The 12,675-nt window shown below is 41.4% G+C and overlaps 1 protein-coding gene across 1 annotated transcript in view; it reads right to left on the bottom strand.

Annotated features, from left to right (window-relative positions):
• The window catches only part of LOC121307895 (E3 ubiquitin-protein ligase TRIM39-like), a 28,078-nt gene extending 27,434 nt beyond the window's left edge, over positions 1-644 (bottom strand). The window contains exon 1 of the mRNA XM_041240223.1: positions 533-644. The gene's annotated coding sequence lies outside the window, so the exon portion shown is untranslated. The remainder of the gene's footprint in view (positions 1-532) is intronic.
• Between the last annotated feature and the right edge of the window lie 12,031 nt (positions 645-12,675).

The following is a 12,675-nucleotide window of genomic DNA, read 5'->3' as shown; positions in this document are numbered from 1 at the left end:
CAAACACACTGTGACTCGTTCATAATGGTCTGTCAATTACAAACACACTGTGACTCGTTCATAATGGTCTGTCAATTACAAACACACTGTGACTCGTTCATAATGGTCTGTCAATCCAAACACACTGTGTCTCGTTCATAATGGTCTGTCAATTACAAACACACTGTGTCTCGTTCATAATGGTCTGTCAATTACAAACACACTGTGTCTCGTTCATAATGGTCTGTCAATTACAAACACACTGTGTCTCGTTCATAATAGTCTGTCAATTACAAACACACTATGACTCGTTCATAATGGTCTGTCAGTTACAAACACACTGTGACTCGTTCATAATGGTCAGTCAATTACAACAACTGTGAAACAGCAGTCTGCCCACATATAATTTGTAATAAAAATAAATACAAATTATATCTGGTCACAGTCAACCAGAATTTGATTGATTACATTCTTATTTAAACTGAACTTTTAAATATATTTTCTGAAATCGGAAGAAAACTAGAATATTTTCTAATGATCCGTTTCACCATACCTTAGGGTTGCTGAACTCAGGTCTACCCCAACTGAGGGACTTGGCATCACGTGCAGGGGTTGTACCCTCGTAGTCACAGCCGAAACTGCTAAAACTCTGAGAAACACTGTTTGTTCTTATATTTGTTTTATAGAGAAAAGATAAAGAGAGGGAGTGAGGGACTGTCAGAGAAGAGAGAAAGGGAGAGAGTGAGGGACTGTCAGAGAGTGAATAGAGAAAGGGAGAGAGTGACGGTAGTGGAGACAGTGTAAAGAAGCACTTCACTTTTAACACAGAATAAATATCAAAACAGATAAACCCTGAAGACTTCCTCTCAGTGCACACACACTGTCATTACAGATAAACCCTGAAGACTTCCTCTTAGTGCACACACTGTCATTACAGATAAACCCTGAAGACTTCCTCTCAGTGCACACGCTGTCATTACAGATAAACCCTGAAGACTTCCTCTCAGTGCACACACTGTCATTACAGATAAACCCTGAAGATTTCCTCTCAGCACACACACTGTCATTACAGATAAACCCTGAAGACTTCCTCTCAGCACACACACTGTCATTACAGATAAACCCTGAAGACTTCCTCTTAGTGCACACACTGTCATTACAGATAAACCCTGAAGACTTCCTCTCAGTGCACACACACTGTCATTACAGATAAACCCTGAAGACTTCCTCTCAGTGCACACACTGTCATTACAGATAAACCCTGAAGATTTCCTCTCAGCACACACACTGTCATTACAGATAAACCCTGAAGACTTCCTCTCAGTGCACACACTGTCATTACAGATAAACCCTGAAGACTTCCTCTCAGTGCACACACTGTCATTACAGATAAACCCTGAAGATTTCCTCTCAGCACACACACTGTCATTACAGATAAACCCTGAAGACTTCCTCTCAGCACACACACTGTCATTACAGATAAAAGGATTCATTTCTGTTTTGCTTGTTTTCAATACAAATTCCACACTGCAGAATCCCTTCCTGTGCAGCAGGTGTTACTGTAGGTGAATTGAGTGTAAACTTTCAGCTGGGGTCCTAATACCTGCTGCACAGGGAGAGTGAATCTACAGTGTGAAGGTTTTACTGCAGTGAAGTGAGAGGCAGTGGTTACAGTTCTGTGAAAAAGTATTTGCCCCCTGTCTGATTATCTGCAATTTTGCATATTTTTGACACTGGATCTTATCAGAACTTCAATCAAAATCTAATAGTAGACCCTGAGTGAACAAATAACATAAAATCTTGATACTTTTCATTTATATGTTAAAGAAAGGTATGCATAAAAAAATGCAAAAAATAATCGCCCCCTTAGACTCAATGACTGGTTATGCCACCTTTAGCAGCAATAACTGCAACCAAGCACTTCCTGTATTGATCAGTCTCTCACAGTGCTGTGGAGGAATTTTGGTCCACTCCTTGATGCAGAACTGCTTCAACTCAATGACATGGGTTTTTGAGCATAAACTGCTCATTTTAGGTCCTTCCACATCATCTCAATGGGGTTTAGGTCTGGACTTTGACTAGGCCATTCCAAAACTTTAAATTTCTTGTTCTTAAACCATTCTGATGTAGACTTACTTGTGTGTTTCGGATCATTGTCTTGCTGCATGACCCAGCTGTGTTTCAGCTTCAGCTCACGGACGGATGGCCTGACATTCTCCTGTAGAATTCTCTAATGCAGAGCAGAATTCATGGTTCCTTCAATGATGGCAAGTCATCCAGGTCCTGATGCAGCAAAGCATCCCCAAATCATGACACTACCACCACCATGCTTGACCGTTGGTAGGAGGTTCTTACTGTGGAATGCAGGGTTTGGTTTTCGCCAGACATAATGGGCCCATGTTGGCCAAAAACTTCCACTTTTGACTCATCTGTCCATAGAACATTGTTCCAGAACTCTTGAGGATCATCCAGGTGCTTTCTGGCAAACTTGAGACAAGCATTCATGTTGTTCTTAGTGAGCAGTGGTTTCTGCCTTGCTACTCTGCCATGAATCCCACTTTTGCCCAGTGTCTTTCCGATGGTGGAGTCATGAGCACTGACCTTGCCGAGGCAAGAGAGGCCTGTAGATCCCTGGATGTTGTTCTAGGGTTCTTTGTGACTTCCTGGACGATTTTACACCTTGCTCTTGGAGAGATTTTGGCAGGACAGCCACTCCTGGGAAGATTCACTACTGCCCCAAACTTTCTCCATTTGGACAGTATGGCTCTGATTGTAGTTTCATGGAGCCCCAGAGCATTAGAAATGGCTTTGTCACCCTTTCCAGACTGATCGGCATCAACAACGTTTTTTCTGGAGGTCTTCAGGAATTTCTTTTGATCGTGGCATGATGTGCCTCTAGAACCTGTGTGCTGACAACTTCACTCTGATGGTAAGGGCCAAACTTAGACAGACTTATATTGTGCAGGGCTGGCCCAAATCAGGCCTAATTGTTAACCAAAGTATTTAAACAGCTTACCCTAATTATCCCTTTAATTGGGTTGAGTTAACTAGTGGGGCAATAACTTTTTCACACCTGAAGATTGCACGTCTGATTACCTTGCACACCAAACAAATGAAAGAAGCACCAAACTTTTGTGTCATTTTTCTCTCAGAATCCCTCTATATATTACTACAACCTACAAAAAGATCTGACCAAATTCAATGTGAAAAATGTGCAAAAATGCAGAAAATAAGACAGGGGGCAAATACTTTTTCACAGCACTGTAATATGTTGGTGATGGCAGTTGATGTCCTAATACCTTGTGGAGGCAGTTAATGAGCTTCAGTCACAGTCAAAAACAAAGCCAAACAACCTACAAGAATAGGACTTGCAAGAAAGTTGTTTTGCTAATGAGTGGTATGAACATTTGTTTAGACAACTGTTTGAAATTTACAAACGAGACAAGGTCATTCGGTCCTTCTGAGCTGGGTGGGTTCCTAGCATCTAATTCATCTCAGAATTTTGTCAAGTTGGGTCTTAAAAGATCCCAGTGATTCTGCCTCAACAACATGACCCCATTTCATACCCTCACCACTCCCTGTGTGAAGACTTCAATCATGCCCCAGATTCTTTGTGAAACAGATTCAGTTCTCTCAGCCTGTCTTCGTAGCTATTTCTTTAGCCTTGGGATCAGCCTGTTTGCTCTTCGCAGGACTCTCTCCAGGGCCACCATGTCCCTTTGGTGCTGTGGTGACCATAACTGGACCCAGTACTCTAGCTAGGCTACATACACACACACTGCAGTTGGCTCGACAACTGTATTTACAAACGGCACTTGCTGCGGTTGTTTGTTGTACTCACACACCTTTCATTAGTGAAGTGAGTGCACTCCCTGTTTAAACAAACCACTGCACTCGGACCATCATTACAGGCCAATCGTAAGGTTTGTGTGACAACATGGAGGCTGTTTTTTTCTTTCTGCTTTTGGGAGAAAGTACCGTACATAATCAGTTGAGAGCTCGTCAAGCACAGCTATGCTCTTCTGCAAAACCAGCGGAGACGCTGTTTTGCTTTTTCTACACTGCTGAACACAGTGTCGACGATCTGCAGTACCATGACAGTAGATCAAAACGTTTGGGCAATCTTCCAACCAGAAGGCTGGTGGAAACGACTTGAGTGGTTTCCAAATGACTGAATTAAAAATCTATGCATGTCTAATGAGTCATATATGCATTTTCATCATTTACTGAGACATTTCCTGGAGACACACAGACGAGACGTTCGGTATTGGGTGAAAAACAAGCTGTGGTAGCACTGTGGCGTTTGGGGATAACCCTTGTTATAAATTTACTATTCATCAATATTAATAAATCAACTTGGCTAATCAGGCACATTATATATTGTGAGCGGGGAGAGTGTTAATTCCTCTCTGCTGAGAAAAAACATGTGCAAATGCACACTTGCTTAATTTAATTGGTTTTGTTGAATTGTTAATTATCACCTGCACCTAGCTATCACTGTAAATTAGAGCCAGGTGCAGGTATTTAAGGAAAGCAGCCAGTCTGTTCAGGTCTGCTGCTGTGTGAAGAGCCTGACTCTGTGCGTTATCAGTCGTATTTAAGATAAAGGTACTGTGTAAAGCGGCCCTGTGTTTAAAAACTGTTTTGTTTGATTTTTGTTTAACAGGTAAATAGCTTAGCGATCCTGTTTTTACTGTTAGGTTCCTGTCTGTGGCAGTCAGTGTACGTATAAGCTAGGTTTTTGTTTTCTGTTTTGTTTATTTTGCTTTATTAAAAACCTTAGCGTGCAAGCTCTTTCAAAAACCTCCAATCTCTGTGTCTGGGTCAGTACTTTAAAAAGGGTGAAACGAACCCGAGCTGCAAGGCTTGTTTACAATATATATGTTTATCACATGGAAATGTCTGATAAACAATGACATCATTAGTTGTACAGAAATCCACTGAGCACTAACTGCGGTTGTGTTAGTGTGGTTGTAATACACACACACACACACACACACACACACACACACACACACACACAGTTAGTGCGCATTAACCAACTGAAGGGAATTAATAACCACACTGGATACTTGCTCTGAACAGGATTAACCAGTGTGCTTGTCGCTGCCCTTTGTAACCGAAATGAGTGTGTGTGTGTGTGTGTGTGTATACAAACCGTATTAAGAGCAAAAGGTGAACTCACAACTGCATTTAGCCTGTGTGTGTACGTAGCCTAAGTGCAGTCTCACCAGTGCATTACACAACCTCATCAAAACTTGGGTTTGTACAATTCTGGCTATATACCCAAGCATTGTGTTTGTCTTTTTGTTTCCTTCCCCACACTGTGTGCTTTTTGACAGTGATGAGTCTATTACAACACTGAGGTCTTTCTCTTGAAGAGCTTGTTCCAGTTCTACGCCCCCCATTTAACTGTAGTGTTGCACAGTGATGATTATCTCTACACTAGAAGAGCATTCATTGTTGTGTGTGTGCTGCGTTTTCAATATGGCAGAACAATGCATTTCCAAGAGCTTGTATTGCAGTTTACTACATACAGTCTTACCCTTCTGTTTAAACATTTGTCTACTAGAGTAAGAAGGTAGATTTACTCACATTGTATTATTTATTGTTAGCGAGACAACAAGACAGACAGATAAACATGTCATTCTCTTCTTACCAGTTTCCTGGTCTGCATTTTTCTTTTCCATCTTCTCTACTGATCACTAACACCAGCAGCTGATCAGACAGACAAGAAGAAAAACAAGATCAGGAAATATATATATATAAACCTCAGGCAAGCCGTGGCTGAGGGTAGCCCTTCCTCCAGGCTCTAAGTGGTCAGCTCCGATTTCGGCTTCCCAGCGTGGACTAGGCAGTTTAAAAAAAAGAAGCAACATGGGAGAATAACACATGGAACCTTTATGCGCTTGCTGATGATGTGTTGGTTAGGGGCAGAATCTCCTTGCAGAAAAGCAACTTTACAATTCTTGTATTGTTAGAATGAAGCTGTAACATGTTGCTGGCGTCCTGCCCAGTTCAGGCAGTGGGTTGGCAGACATGCCTGAATGCTTCAGCAATGAAGCTCAAACCGGTTCATGTTCTTTAAACACACAGAAACAATATAAGCACCAACAAGGAAGAAGTTCAATAAATGTGTATAATGTTAAAAAGCTCACTGGATCATTTGTATAACCCCAGATCTGACTTTAACATCCATTATACTTTAACATGTATTTTTATTTTATTGTAGACACATTCATGGGTCAGGTTAATGTTGTCTGTAATTCAATCTAGCAGTACTCTTCACTTTGACCAGTGACCTAATGCAGCTGTCATATTGTATACAACTGTATTGCATGTTTCTCTAAGTCAATTGTAATCATTTGTATCACACAAGAAATTGTAATTCACATTTATGAAATCAACAAATCCCTGTGACAGGCTATCCCTTGTACAACACATCCCTGTGACAGGCTACCCCTTGTACAGATGTCATCCTGTGTACAGAGCATTCACACAATTCAAAGTAAAACATTTGTTTTATGTTTATTGTGTTTTTGTGGAGATTCTTCATTAGCTGTGCTTTGTGGTCATCAAACAATAAACTGCATGAAATTGCATCTCTTATACAATAAGAGACACCACAACGTATTAACTTATACATGAACCCTGTTGTTTCAGTAGGATTATCACCATCACGTCACAAACACTGTTTTCTGACTCCTCCTCACCACAACTGTCAGAAATCAACTTGCAGTTCATGTTATAGGAACATAAAATAACATTAAAATGACAGAATGCAGTCCTTGTCGATGCAGGGTTTAGATTCTGTGGTTCAACATGATCATTGCTGTGCTTTGTTTTTATTCCCACTCTCTAGTTTCCTGTTAGTTCTATACTGTTCATGTGATTGGAATCTGAAAATGAGCCTTTGCTTTTGCTCTGGCTTCACAATATGCCCTGTTGTTCCTCTACAGGGAACAGCTTTCAAATCAATCAGCTCTAAAATTTTTGAAGGGCATTTCTACCCATTTCCTTAATAAAACAGAACATTGTAACTTACCTTTTAAAATGTGCGAGTCCCACACAGCTTCTGAGTGTCAGGGTCTTGTTTTCAATGCTGGGTGTCTCTTTGCTGTGACTGTAAAAATGAAACCACAATCCATACAGGTGAACTAATGGCAAGTAATCCTGAAAGACCTGAATATTAAGATTTTGTGACTGACAGCAGGCTCAGTCACAGAGGTGAAGATTGTGCATCCTGCTTTTCAGTGCTTGAGAGACAGCACCCCCCTGTTTAGACTGCACTTGTAGATCTCTTGATCCCCTCCTACTCTGCACTGGACTTGCCTGACCTAGGCACCATGTTACTGGATCCTCATCTGATGCAGTGTGTATACTGCGATTTTTTTCCTCATGTTTCAATTAAAAACACTTTTTACTGATTTTATTATAAAATAAACTCCAAGAAATTCCTGTGAAAAATGTTACGATAAAAACGGAAAATGCAGAACACTAAGAATAGCTGAACACAATTCAGGTTCCTAACATGTCTTTGGTGGATAAAAGGAGAAGACAGGACGGGACCTGCAAGTTTATTTGTTGCACGGAGTCCTTTTTCCAATGAGAACATGGGTTCTTTTAACAAACAATAGAAAACTAAAATAAATCCAATCGTTTTGCACCGCTAACAAAACGGAACAGTTTGATCATTACGAGGGCCTTAATCTCCAGTAAAGGACTCTGAATGTCAAAACAGTTTAATCACTGTTCCAAATCAGTCCCCCAGAAGATATGTAAATACAGTATTCATGTAATTTACCTTCTCATGCTTGAAAGAAAATCTCTTCTGTACACGCCCTCCAAATGCTGTCTGTCAGCAATGCATGCCAGCTTTCTCGTTACATTCCCACGTCTGTTTCCTGGCTAGAGCTGGTTTCGACCCCTCTTCAGGGATTAGCGAGCGGCCATTACTCTCACTACACGAGGCTTCGTGTAGTTGATACACTGTGTGAGAGCTGCTGTGGTGCTGGAGGAGACTCCATGGGCATCGTCCTCTGCGCTAATTTAATCGGTCACAGCGAACCTTGGCGACCACGGCGACTGAATCGGCTGCATACCTCGGCATCGACCGCGGTTTTCCCGCCGACTTGCGAGGCTGAGAGAAACAGCGCCCACCCGGCCCCAGTTGACCCAGAGCCGGCGTGAACATCTTCGGCGGCGCCTACAGCTCGGCTCCGACCATGCCTACCATCGGCACCAGCCTTGAAACAGGTCCACCCAGCACCGACTGCTCGGCACCGACAGTATGTTCTCTCGATGCCGATCCCGATTAACTTGGCACCTGGGACCATCTTCGGAGCCATCTACAGCCCGGCACTGACCGCGATACACAGCAGCACCGACCTCTGCACCGATCGTCTCCGCACCGACCTCATGGCACAGACCGCGTGCATCTCGACGCCGACCTTGGCACCGACAGCGACTGGTTTGTCACTGGTGAATCGTTTAAAAAATGCGTCTGCAGGCTGCTCATTGAGCACAGCAGTTTAAAAAAAAAAACAAACAAAATGTCTGTGCAGTCAACTGGATCAGCTGGCTTCCACCAGTGTGACCTGTGCTCAGCTAAGCTGCCCAGTGCAGTTTCAGAAAGGGGCTCGGAGGCTTCGTCCTCCCATGAAAAGTATGGTCTCCAAGTGGGATCTAGAACTGGTACTGCGGGCCCTTATGGGTCTCCCATTCGAGCCCATGGCATCAGCAGAACTGTGCCCTGTTTCATTAAAAGTGTATATTAGTAGTGTTTTGTATATTTGGTCAGAGATTGACGGACAGAGAGGCTCTTCCCATTCGGTAATGGTTCTCATTCTCTTTTCAGGGAACCAGGGTTATGGTAATAACCTAACGTTATTCATATAATAAAAAGCATTTTTTTCAAAGAACTTTAGTTTTCTAATGCCTCTCAGGTTTTTCTTGTAATCCAGCCTTTAGTTTTCCCTCAGAAAACAAATATAGTTTTACTGGCTGTGTGTGTTTATCACTTGGTGGATACGTTCTTTCCAGCACTAGAGTTACGATGCCACTTTGCAACACCAAGGTAAACTGAATTACTGTGGTGCTCATGGCTGAATATATAGTGTGCCCAATGTAGCACATGTTGAATCAGTTTACTGCAAGCAACAGGACTTACAGCAAGCTCTGTGAAGCTGCCCCCCTACAAGCAGCACACACGTTGAATTATGTACCATTTGTTTGTGTCGGTGAAATGAACGCTTCTGCTGTATGGTTTTTAAGACATTAACAATTCTTATTTAAGGGGAGTGACGTCACTCAGGCCCCCTACAATGTCGGAAATTGAACCAAACTTGTCTCATTCGTTCGTGCCGTTGAAACAGATGTTTGTGCTATTGTGGTTTCTGAGATATTAGCAATATTATTTTTTAGGGGAGTGGCGTCACTCAGCCCCTTGCAATATAATAAAACAAAGGTGTGCGGTACTACTGTAGATTTCTAACATATTAAATATCAAAACAAAACTTTATACAAACAGTAACACACTCTAAATTCAGAACAATACTTCAGTCTATATTAAAAAAAATATGTGTAGTAAAATAAAACACTGAATAATACAAACATTTCTTAAATAAACGAAAGTAATAAACAAGACCACACCACTGCTTCCCCTCAGCGCTACCACAGCACTAGGCAGGGGCAGCGCGAGCACAGCAGAACGTTAGAGGTGCGTTCTTTTTTTTAAATTTTCAATTGAACAATTATCTATTACAATTGAGGGGAAACTGATGAAACTCTTAGGATTAAAAAACAAAACAAAACCAAAAAAATCTCCACACTGCTACATCTACGCAGCCTACTTGACTCACCTTGCTGCTCAAGTTTATCAACGCAGGTCGGGGCTGAGAAGCCATACTAATGGGGGATTTCAACTTCCCCCATATAAAATGGGAAAACCCAGTGGGTAGCACGAAGGATGAAATAGAAATGGTGGAAATGACAAATGACTGCTTCCTAACACAATTTGTCACGGCACCGACTAGAGGGGAGGCATGCCTTGATTTAGTCTTTTCAAATAACAAAGACAGAATAACTAAAACAGAGGTCAAAGAACCACTGGCAAACTTAGACCACAACATGGTCTCATTTGAAGTGCTTTTTAAAACCCTAAAAGTAATGACTAAAGCTAAGGTTTACAATTTTAGAAAAGCAAACTATGAAGGTATGAAACAGAGACTAACAGAAGTAGACTGGAGTTAAATAGAGAAAACACCCACAGAAGAAGGATGGTTGTTCTTCAAAAATGTAGTACTAGAGGCGCAAAACAATTACATCCCTAAAGTAGACAAATCTAAATGTAAAACTAAATTGCCAAAATGGTTTAATAGATCAATTAAAAAAATATTCAGCGAAAAAAGACACTTTATAGAGCATTAAAAAAGGACCAAAAAGAAAGTACGCAGAAAGAGTACACGGAACTGCAAATGCAAGTCAAAAAGGAAGTTAGAAAGGCCAAGAGGAAATAGAAATGAACATTGCTGAGGGAGCTAAAACCAATTCCAAAATGTTTTTCCAATATTACAACAGCAAGAGAACATTCAAAGAGGAGATTAAATGTTTAAGAGATACAAATGGCAAAATCGTAGAGGAAGAAAAAAAATAGCAAATATATTAAATGATTACTTTTCACAAGTTTTTACAAAGGAAGATACTGACAACATGCCCCACATGTCATCCAGTTCCTATCCAGTTTTAAATAACTTTAGCATAACTGAGGCAGAAGTGTTAAAGGGACTAGGAGCTCTTAAAATAAACAAATCCCCTGGGCCGGATGAGATCCTCCCAGTAGTACTCAAAGAAATGAAAGAAGTAATTTACAAACCGCTAACCAAGATCATGTAGCAGTCTCTTGACACAGGGGTGGTACCGACAGACTGGAAAATTGCAAACGTAATACCGATCCACAAAAAGGGAAACAAAACTGAACCAGGTAACTACAGACCAGTAAGCCTGACTTCTATTATATGCAAACTTATGGAAACTATAATAAGATCCAAAATGGAAAATTACCTATATGGTAACAGGGTCCTGGGAGACAGTCAACATGGTTTTAGGAAAGGGAGATCATGTCTAACTAACTTGCTTGATTTTTTTGAGGATGCAACATCAATAATGGATAATTGCAAAGCATATGACATGGTTTATTTAGATTTCCAGAAAGCTTTTGACAAAGTCCCTCACAAAAGATTAATTCTCAAACTGAACGCAGTTGGGATTCAAGGAAACACATGTACATGGATTAGGGAGTGGTTAACATGTAGAAAACAGAAAGTACTGATTAGAGGAAAAACCTCAGAATGGAGTGTGGTAACCAGCGGTGTACCACAGGGATCAGTATTAGGTCCTCTGCTATTCCTAATCTACATTAATGATTTAGATTCTGGTATAGTAAGCAAACTTGTTAAATTTGCAGACGACACAAAAGTAGGAGGAGTGGCAAACACTGTTGTAGCAGCAAAGGTCATTCAAAATGATCTAGACAAGATTCAGAACTGGGCAGACACATGGCAAATGACATTTAATAGAGAAAAGTGTAAGGTACTGCATGCAGGAAATAAAAATGTACATTATAAATATCATATGGGAGATACTGAAATTGGAGAAGGAATCTATGAAAAAGACCTAGGAGTTTTTGTTGACTCAGAAATGTCTTCATCTAGACAATGTGGGGAAGCTATAAAAAAGGCTAACAAGATGCTCGGATACATTGTGAAAAGTGTTGAATTTAAATCAAGGGAAGTAATGTTAAAACTGTACAATGCACTAGTAAGACCTCATCTTGAATATTGTGTTCAGTTCTGGTCACCTCGCTATAAAAAAGATATTGCTGCTCTAGAAAGAGTGCAAAGAAGAGCGACCAGAATTATTCCGGGCTTAAAAGGCATGTCATATGCAGACAGGCTAAAAGAATTGAATCTGTTCAGTCTTGAACAAAGAAGACTACGCGGCGACCTGATTCAAGCATTCAAAATTCTAAAAGGTATTGACAGTGTCGACCCAAGGGACTTTTTCAGCCTGAAAAAAGAAACAAGGACCAGGGGTCACAAATGGAGATTAGAAAAAGGGGCATTCAGAACAGAAAAGAGGAGGCGTCGATAGCAACAGAGCCCACATGACGCCTCAGGGCATGCCGCCTGCAAAACTATAGAGCCCAGAGAGGGTCTCGTTAGGTTTGTCACATTAAGGCGGTAAAAACGCACAAATGCCTGAATACCTGTCCCTGTAGCAACATTGCACACCTCCTCCAAGGAAGCACCATGAAGGAAAGCCCATGAAGTTGCTTGGCCCCTGGTAGAATGGGCCGTAATGTCTCCAGGTAATGGGGAGTCTGTCTGTTCATATGCCAAGCGTATCACATCTGTCACCCAGTGCGCTAGACGTTGCTTCAATAGGGCCTGACCTCTAGAGTGGGACCCATAGCAGACAAACAGCTGATTGGACTGTCTGCAGGACGTCGTCCTATCCAGGTAACAGCGCAGAGCCCGAACTGGGCATAGCGTGTGTTGTCTACGGTCCTCCTCTGACTCGTGCGGGGGAGGTCTGAAAGTTTCCAAAACCACTGATTGGTTAATATGGAATGAGGATACCACCTTTGGCAAAAAGGATGGACTTGTTCTTAATGTTACCCATGAGTCACTTCCAGTG

The sequence above is a fragment of the Polyodon spathula genome, chromosome 60, assembly GCF_017654505.1.
Source record: "Polyodon spathula isolate WHYD16114869_AA chromosome 60, ASM1765450v1, whole genome shotgun sequence".
NCBI classification, from domain to species: Eukaryota; Metazoa; Chordata; class Actinopteri; order Acipenseriformes; family Polyodontidae; genus Polyodon; species Polyodon spathula.
Note: the sequence above shows the minus strand (reverse complement) of the source record. Positions and strands in the feature narration are given on the sequence as shown.